Source organism: Impatiens glandulifera, chromosome 7 (genome assembly GCF_907164915.1).
Source record: "Impatiens glandulifera chromosome 7, dImpGla2.1, whole genome shotgun sequence".
NCBI lineage: Eukaryota > Viridiplantae > Streptophyta > Magnoliopsida > Ericales > Balsaminaceae > Impatiens > Impatiens glandulifera.
In genome coordinates this window covers 1,549,749-1,559,283 of record NC_061868.1, presented here as the reverse complement: position 1 = coordinate 1,559,283, position 9,535 = coordinate 1,549,749, and the positions used below count along the sequence as shown (strand labels likewise).

Here is a 9,535-nt window from a genome sequence, read left to right as displayed (position 1 = left end):
ATCTGGACGCGCGCTGCTTCATTTACAACCGGTTGTGTGGAGCGTTCTGGCGCGTTGGATGAAGCTCAGGCGCTTATCTGATGACCACAGATCCTACAACAAATTTTAAACATAATTTCTGGCACATAGAATTATCAGTTTATATTTTTAATAAAAATATTATTTGAAATTGAATTTTTAACCATTTTTTTCGTTTTTCTTTACCAAAATAATACACACAAATGTTTTTAACAACATAATAAAAATTATGTTTATTTATTTTATTTTTGAGTATTTTTTAATTGTTTTAAGCCATAAATTATACATAATTTATGTTTAAAACCCGAATTAAATTATTTTAACACGTTTTTGGGTTTATTTCGGGTAATAAATACAATATTTTAACCATAAATTTTTTTTTAATTTTTTTAATTAATTTTTCTATTTAGAATTTAATTATCATAATAATTAATCATAATTCACTCTTAACCTCCTCTTTAATTTATTATGTATTATTATAAATTATGATATGTCAAATTTTCATGTTTACATTTATGTTTATATAATTGAATTAATATCAAAAATATATTTAAAAAGAAGAATACTTGGAAGTTTAGTTTAAAATATATTCAAAGAAAAAAATAAATCTATTAAGATTGATTAATTCATTAATCACCATTTAATCTGATATGTCCTCAATTTTAAAAAATTTGATAAGTAACAATACTCGGGTATCATATATTTACCAAACAATTTTGGTATACCCAAAAATTGATATTTTTGATATTTTGTGGTAGGATATTATCCTTATACTGATAATATCCTTAATTTTTCTTCCTGAATTTGATTATATATAAAAGTTTTATATTTTTTAAAAATATTATATATATATATATATATATTTGTTTTTTTATAGTATAAAATTGAACAAAATAACTAGAATATGTTTTTTTTATAGACAGAATATATACAAGTATAATCACCAACCATAAACATCCCTAATATAATAATAATTTTATTTATTTCTCTAGTATTTTAAATAGTTAATTCAAATTTTATTTGATACATAATCAATAAAAAAAATTAAGTATGATTAATATTATTGTAAATTATAATTAGTTTAACTTTTACTTAGATGCAATATAAATGAGAGAAAATCATTGATTTACCCTCTCGAAAATGATATTAACTCAATATTTAGAGATTTAATAGAATTTTCAATTATGTTGATAAAAATTGAAAGATTATGTATTTTGTAGTTTTTTTTTTATAAGAGATTAATTTAATTATTATATTATTGTTGAAGATTTTAATTAAATAAAGAGGTCTACATTTCTTTTTTTTGGCTATTTTAGCCCATCAGTGCTACCATCTTGATGGGCAACAATGACTATAAAAAAAAGCCTTTACTAATATAATATAAAGTAGGTTGTTTTTTGAGATTAAACGGTAAAATCGTTCATGATTAAAATTTTAATGTTTAATGTTTTTCAAAATTTTGGCACGAAAGAAAATCAACATTCTTACAACAAATTTACCTTAATTTTAAAGTCGTCGAGATCTGCGAAACGACATCAAACAATACAAACACAACCGACTATTCAAAACAAAGGATAGTGGAAAGTGAGAATTCTGGTCATTCTTACAGCAAAAATTTAACTACATAACATACCTATATCTAGCACGATTCTACAAACATGATTTCATGAAACCGCAAATTAGTGAGTTTGTGCCACAGCCTTCAATAACTAACCAGCAGTAGAAACAGGAACAGCCTCAACTAGCCTTGCAAAATAAAATTGTGTAGTGATTAAGCCTTTCTTCCTTATTTTCCATCCTACCTTCTTCAATGCTGCTTCAACATCAGCCTCTGAATGAAGATAAGCCCTAGTTGCCTTAGAAGGTCCAGGGAACAATTCTCCAATCCTTTTCAGCAAAGTATAATAATACGTTTTTGGTGCAAAGATGAGCAATCATTCCGTCTTCTTTGTTTTGTGGATAGTGTATTAATACATCCAAACACACCACTGTGTCATACTTCCCATCTAAGCTCTCCAAATCCTTCACTTGAAATTTTGGAAGAACCGGAGCTACTGAAGGACTGTCCTGGCTGCTGTCTACAAGCTCCTCTTTTGCCTAAACAACATTTACAAATAAGGGTTGTTTGGAATTAGCTTATTTTCATTTTAGTATCTTCATTCTTTTCTTGTAACTTAACTCCTTAATTAGTTGAATCGATGACCAATGATGTGCATTCAATAAATCAAGGAGTAGAGTTATAAGAAGAGAAGGAAGCGATTGCGAAAATTACTAAAATGTACGACATCCCAAATGGAGTATAACAGAGATCCTTATGTTCATACGGGATAAAAAACATGACAGAAAGTCTGAAGAAAAAGAAGTAACATAATTTTAATACATTTTCTGCATCAAATCAGACTGAACCAAAATGGGAAGTTGTTTCATCCATCTGCAAAAGAATGACATGAAAATGAAAGCAGCTCAATGCTAGAAAAGATGGAATAAGATAATTTTAGTTTTCAAGAAATAAAAACAAAAAATTGATAATAAATGAAGAGGCTAAATCATTCTGGAATATGACAGCAACCAATAGAAAGGGGTGAAATTGCCGAATTTTTTGATAAGAAAGTTTATGATTCCATTGAATGGAAAGTCATTTTGTGGCACCTCAATTACATTGAATAAGTTTGGAGGCAACATATGATCATTAGGAACCTGAAGATGATACAAACGGTGAGAATCCATCAAAATAGATACAAATTGCAACCGACGATCCAACAAAAGTATGTGTTTTCCGTCTTAAAAATATGTTTCTATTTTTGTGTCATCTATTTAGATTTGATTGCAACATAAGTAGATTAATGTTAAATTTATTAAAAATTATTTAAACAGTAAAAGTAATTTGTTAATTATACAATAAAAAATTAGAACTACTTGGATACTAAGAACTTTTGTTTAGAGTCAAAACTTTATTTATTAAATTGGCTGAACTCTTTCAGAAACTTGTCTAATATTTTTTGTTTAAGTTCTATTTCTTGTACTATAAAGCAAGTTGGTGGTTATATACTATGATGTTCGTTTCTTAACAAATAAACCATAGAAAAAAATAGGACAAATACTCTTTATGCAAAAATCACAATGTTTACACGATTCTTGAACATTTTTTTTCTTTTTAAATGAATAAGACAGTATAAAATATAGAAATTAAAAAAAAGAAAGATATTCAATAGATTGACTAACAAAAACTAAGAAATCTTTACTTATTTGGAAACAAACAAGTTAAGAAAACCAAAACATATAGGCATTTCATTCTCAAATATTTTCACAATCAACATATATATACCGGTGTCTACTCTACCTATTACTTCCCATGACAATCAAATACATATATTTTTTAAGTTCAAATCTAAACTTTGGATGCTATTTTGACAATTTAGATGGATATGAGTATGAATAATTTACAGATAAAGAAAAACTGAAGCATTCTAACTAGTCTAAAATAAAATTTATTATTTTCCATTTCAAATTTCAGATTTTGAAAAAGACAATTAATAACTGAATATCTAAGGAGTCATACTAAAAACTAAATTTTTCTAATGATGGAAATGAAGAATTCAACGCGGAGTCCTAGCTAACTGAGGCTATTGATTAAAGGCAGAACACACTAAAAACACATTTTAAAAGAAACAATGTCATAGAGAAAAGTGAGGGGGAAAATAGCACATTGATTAATGCTTTAAACAAGATAGGAGATGCCTTAAAAGGATTGCAGACAAACTTTAGGCTAAAATTGGTTTTATAAAGTTAGTTGCATGTCCTCTCTTATAATGTTTTTCAATTTTACTTTCATATGACTTAAACCTTAATTTAAAATGTTTCTTAAATATTAGTTAGGTTAAATGAACATGAGAGTTAAGTCATAAATTAATTATAAAAAAATATTTAAGTTTACCTTTAGAAGATATTGCTCACTCCCACTCCTCTTTTAGCATTCGCAATTGTCATTATTTTCCTTGTTACACCACTTCATATTTGTCTCTTTAGCACTGTTTGTTTCTCAATTTAAAAGAAAAAACATCATTAAAATGACTTCAAATTCATTGATCAATTTTATAAATAATATAAAAAATTACAAAGAAAAGTTCACAAACGTTAAAATAATAAAAATAAAAGGGAAAAATAAAAATAAAAATCATTCAAACAACCTTACCCTGTGTGACCAGTCTCTTTTAGTGATTTATATGAGTTCTCTTATACCATTAATAATCAGTATAATGTGTGCAAAATCACAAGTATTAAGAAAAAAAGGAGGATCATAATTAAGTCTACTTTCAAACAAGCTAAATATTTACATTATGATAAAAATATAGGTAATCATTTACTCAGGAAGATAAAAGTTAGTGAATCGATGAAGAAAAGAGGAGGATAAATCATTCTGGAATATGACAGCCAAAGAGTGAAAGTTGATTAAGTTGCCTTTATTTTTTTATAAGGAAGTTTACGATGTATTAAATGAAAATCCATGGTGTTTTTCTGCAAATCCTTTAAATCAAGTTATAACAAATGATTCATCAAATAAACTACCAAGTGCGTGTTTTCTTGCAAAATGTTTATCATTTTCTCATATATTTTGTTTCTTCCATAAATAAGTTGATTCTTAATAAATTCGACGAAAAAAATAAATAAATAAACTAATTTGTTAATGATACAATCAACTAATGAATTAGGAAGTAATTAGTAAATTGATAAAATTCATCTAGTCGTATTAATTAAGAATTTGAAAAGGAGTATAAAGATTGATTTATTGAATTGACATAACTACTTCAAGATCTAATAATTTATGTTAAAGAACTTTATTTTTGTTATACTGAACAATTGTGGTGCTATGTATAATGGCATTTGTTTTTCACAAACTAAGCAAACAAAATAAGTGACAAATATTATTAATGAAAAATCATAATAGACGAAGATTACAGAGTCCTGAACTATTTTAGTTTTGAAAAATCAGAGAACCACTTTGATAAATGAAAAGAGCAATGAAAAATACAATGACAAACAAAGTAGAAAGATAAATAGAAAGAAAGAGATCTAAACCTATTTGTTTCCCGAGCTGTGTTTATTTTTTGGAAAAACCATAGCATTACTTTAATACATGAAAAAGGTATTAAAAAATGCAACAATGACTAGCAAAATATACAGTTATGCAATTGACTGAGTAACACAAATGGAAATCAAGAAATCTTAACCTATTTGAAACGGTTTGAAACGGAAAACAAGTTAATGAAACCAAAACAAAGTTAGGCAAGTCATTCTTTCCAATTTTTACAATCAATACTTGAGTTTAAATATGAGACTTTTAGCCTAAAGTTAACTTAACTTGATTCTATGTGTATATATATACTTGAGTTTAAATATGAGACTTTTAGCCTAAAGTTAACTTAACTTGATTCTATGTGTATATATATTCGCTTTAACTTTAATTATTGTAGCACTTCACAATCAAGTTTTGATTCACACTGTCACATTAATTTTTCATGTTTTATCAAACACTTATATATTTTTTCGGTCCAAATCTCATAAAAAAATGCAACAAAAGAGAATATGAGCATTCTTTAGAAGACACTCTTTCATTTACCTTCCACAATGTTTATTAAACTTTGTAAATTGGATAATGTTGCAAAATTGTTATTTTGATAATTAAGATATATCAACTAAAATAATTGAAAGTTAACAAAAGAAGAAACATTCTAACAAATCTGTAATAAAATATTTTGTTTTTCCAAATTTAGGCATGAAAAAGAATAAACTAGTATACTGTCCAAAAGAAGCAACATCTCAGGAGGCATTAAAAAAATAAGGTTATTTAAGAATGAGAATGAAGAACTCAACATGGAGTCTGAGAGTATCAATGGTCTTGGTCAAATCAAAGACACTGAAATCACATTTTGAAACAAAGAATGAAAAAAAAACAATGAATAGGATAACAACTTGGTTGCTGTTTTAAACAAAATAGGAGATGCTCTTGGAAGAATTACAGACAAACTAATGAATTGGATATTGACTTGGTTGCAACCAAGATTTTATCATTTTCATTGATTTTCTTTAAAGATATTGTTTGCTTCAAAATGTGATTTCAGTGAGTGTGCTTTGGTTTTGACAAAGACCATTGATCAACTCGGACATCATGTTGAATTATTCACTCACATTCTCAAATAACATAATTCTTTTGCATGCCTCATGAGATTCTGCTCCTTTTGGACAGTTTATTAGTTTATTCTTTTTCATACCTTAAACTGGAAAAGAAAAATAATTTTTTTTATTACAGACTTGTTAGAATGCTTCTTCTTTTTATTATACTTTGAATTATTTGAGTTTATATATGCATCTGAAGTACTAAAATAGAAATTCCACAACATAATACAATGTACAAAGTTTAGGAAACATTGTAAAAATGAAATGAAAGAGTATCTTTTAAAACATTCTCATATACACGTTATATTTGTTTATGATATTTGTACTGAAAAAAAAATGTGAAAGTCTTTGATAGAACAAAAAAAATGAAAATGATAATGTGAATCAAAACTTGATTGTGAAGTGCTCCAATAATTAGTGTAAAAGTTGTTATATATACACTGAGAATCAAGTTAACTCTAGACTAAAAGTGTCCTATTTAATCTCAAGTACTGATTAATAAATTCAAATCAACATTATATGCATCCATGTAATCAATCAATTTTAGACAAATCAACCTAGTTAATCAACACATTCAAACTCAAGAATAGCAGCAATTTATCAATCAAATAATTAGAAATCAATTACATTGAACTAAAACACGATTTTCACTTAAATTCATACACATTAGCTGATTAATTAAATTGAATCAACACCTTACATAGGGTTTGTTGGAGCCATTGGGGCTGAGGCGTGGTGGTTGAAGCTCAAGAATCTGACATATCTTTCCTTCAGATCTTTTCAGTGTGAATTTCTTGATCATTTCCTGGTGGCAAAAATATACAACAATTAAGCATTTAGGCTGCTTCTAAACTAGGAAAGTATTGTATCTAATGTTAGTCAGGAACATCTAAATAAGGGGAAAAATGTATTATTAAAGTAATGTGAAACAAATAAAGAGATAAAGAAACAAATAAAATCTAAAATTAATACATCATATACAGAATCAATCAAGAGACGTTATTTATGTACTTTAATGTAAATATATTTCTTTCGTATTTCTAAATGAAATGAAATTTGTACATATAGTATGCAGAATGCACATTGTAATTTACATTTTTATGTTCTTTTTTCTCTATTTTTTGTGTTTTCTTTTGCTTCCCAATCGTTTTATGTAATAATTGAACGCTTATTGTGTTCCATCTTGTTCTAATAAAAAGTTGTCCTTCTAAAGAATTAAAAGAATGTACATTGTCATGCAGGAAACCTAGTATGAGAAATCCATCAACTTAATCCCAAAATTGATCAATGTCTCCATCTTAACCATGGATCACCAATTAACAAAACTCTTCCCCAAACAAATAATTACTTAATCATTCAAGGTTTAGAGATATCGTTGTCTAGTTTTCTAATAAGATAAATATCATATTTATTAGTCGTTTTCCCCAAAAAATATCATATTTGTTGACATGCAAGAGAAGTTATTTCTATAGATTGGTACGTGATAAACATTAATATGAATCTAGAACATCAAGTTCATAATTCTGGAAAATACAATTTGAAATTCTGTTTTCAAAATATGTTCCAATTCAATTCAAATCGTCATCAAATACATTCCATTCAATCAATCTATTTTGGGCGAAATAAACAGTTAATCAACACATTCCAACTCAAGAATAAAAACAATTCATCAAACAATTAGTCTTTCATCAAAATAATAAAAAACTGAAAACATTGAACTATAACTAGAATTTCATCCCAATTCATACAAATTAGCAAATCAATAGCATCTGAAATTGTATCAACATCTTACCTAGGTTTGTAGAATGCAATGAAGGCGGGAAAAGGAATTCCCGGAGAGTTTAAATCTCTCTCAAGATCTGTTCAATGGAGATGCTTTCCAAATCCTTAACTGTCTTGGCTGCTGTCTGTAAGCTCCTCTTTTGCCTAAACAACATTTAACAATTAGAGGTTGTTTGGAATTATCTTATTTGCATCAATACATAAACAAACCAAAATAGTACAAGTAGTGTCATTTGTTGGGTTCGTAGGGGCCATTGGGGCTGAGGCATGGTGGTTGAAACTCACGAAGCTCAAGAGTCTGACATATCTTTCCTTAAGATCGTTTCAATGTGATCTTCTTCATCATTTCCTGGTTGCAAAAATATACAACAATTAGGCATTTAGGCTGCTTCCAAACTAGGAAAGTATTGTATCCTAATGTTAGTCAGGAAAATCTAAATGAGTAAAAAAAATATATTATTAAAATAATGTGAAACTAATAAAGAGATAAAGAAACAAATAAAGTCTAAAATGAATACATGAGATATAGAATCAATCAAGAGATGTTATACATTTACTTTAATGTAAATATATTTCTTCCATATTTCTAAATAAATTGAAATTTTTACATGTAGTATGTAGAATGCACATTATAATTACCTTTTTATCGTTGTCTACTTTCCTAATAAGATAAATATCAGATTTATTGACATGCAAGAGAAGTTATATCTATAGATTAGTACTTGGTACGTGATAAACATTAATATGAATCTAGAACATCAAGTTTAACATTTCCTAATTCTGGAAAATACAATTTGAAATTCTGTTTTCAAAATATGTTCCAATTCAATTCAAATCATCATCAAATACATTTCATTCAATCAATCTATTTTGGACGAAGCTAACAGTTAATCGAACACATTCTAACTCATGAATAAAAGCAATTCATCAAACAATTAGTGTTTCATCAAAATAATAAAAACATTGAACTATAACTAGAATTTCATCCCAATTCATACAAATTAGCAAATCAATAGCATCTGAAATTGTATCAACATCTTACCTAGGTTTGTAGGGACCTTCGGTGCCGAGGCATAGCTGCTGAAGCTCAAGAAGATTGTCTGTCTTCTAGCTTTCGACAACAATTGCAGTAGAATGCAATGAAGGCGGGAAAAGGAATTCCCGGAGAGTTTAAATCTCTCTCTCAATGGAGATGCTTTCCAAATCCTCATCAATAAGCTGCACAAACAACATTTAACAATTCCAGGTAGATCTTGTTTCACATAACCGACAGTAAACCTTAAGCTTGTCAAATTGTTGAATGAACCATGTAGTTGTTGACTTAATTCAATATCTAATGTTGGAAGAATCTTTATCAACAAACAGAATAAAGCATTAATAAATAAATAATCATGGTTATAGTAAAATATGAAACTTAATAAACTCACCTGAACACACCAGCTACATAAAGCTAGAGTCTTGCAATTTCTTAAATTTATCATCATCAAAGTTAGAAAGTGTCGTGACCCGTTTGATCACGATTTTGAACAACTTTCTTGGGTAAGTGAATGTAATATCTTAT

At 27.5% G+C, this 9,535-nt stretch overlaps 1 long non-coding RNA gene across 2 annotated transcripts; it reads right to left on the bottom strand.

Moving 5' to 3' along the window:
* Nucleotides 1-7,976: 7,976 nt before the first annotated feature.
* LOC124945954 lies at nt 7,977-9,177 on the bottom strand. Of its 2 annotated transcripts, XR_007100000.1 has the most exons (3): nt 9,017-9,177; nt 8,196-8,323; nt 7,977-8,118 (listed from the first exon to the last, which is right to left on the bottom strand). It is a non-coding gene; the product is annotated as an uncharacterized LOC124945954 (long non-coding RNA). The 2 variants fall into 2 exon arrangements; XR_007100001.1 differs by having other exon boundaries at nt 7,977-8,323.
* Nucleotides 9,178-9,535: the final 358 nt, after the last annotated feature.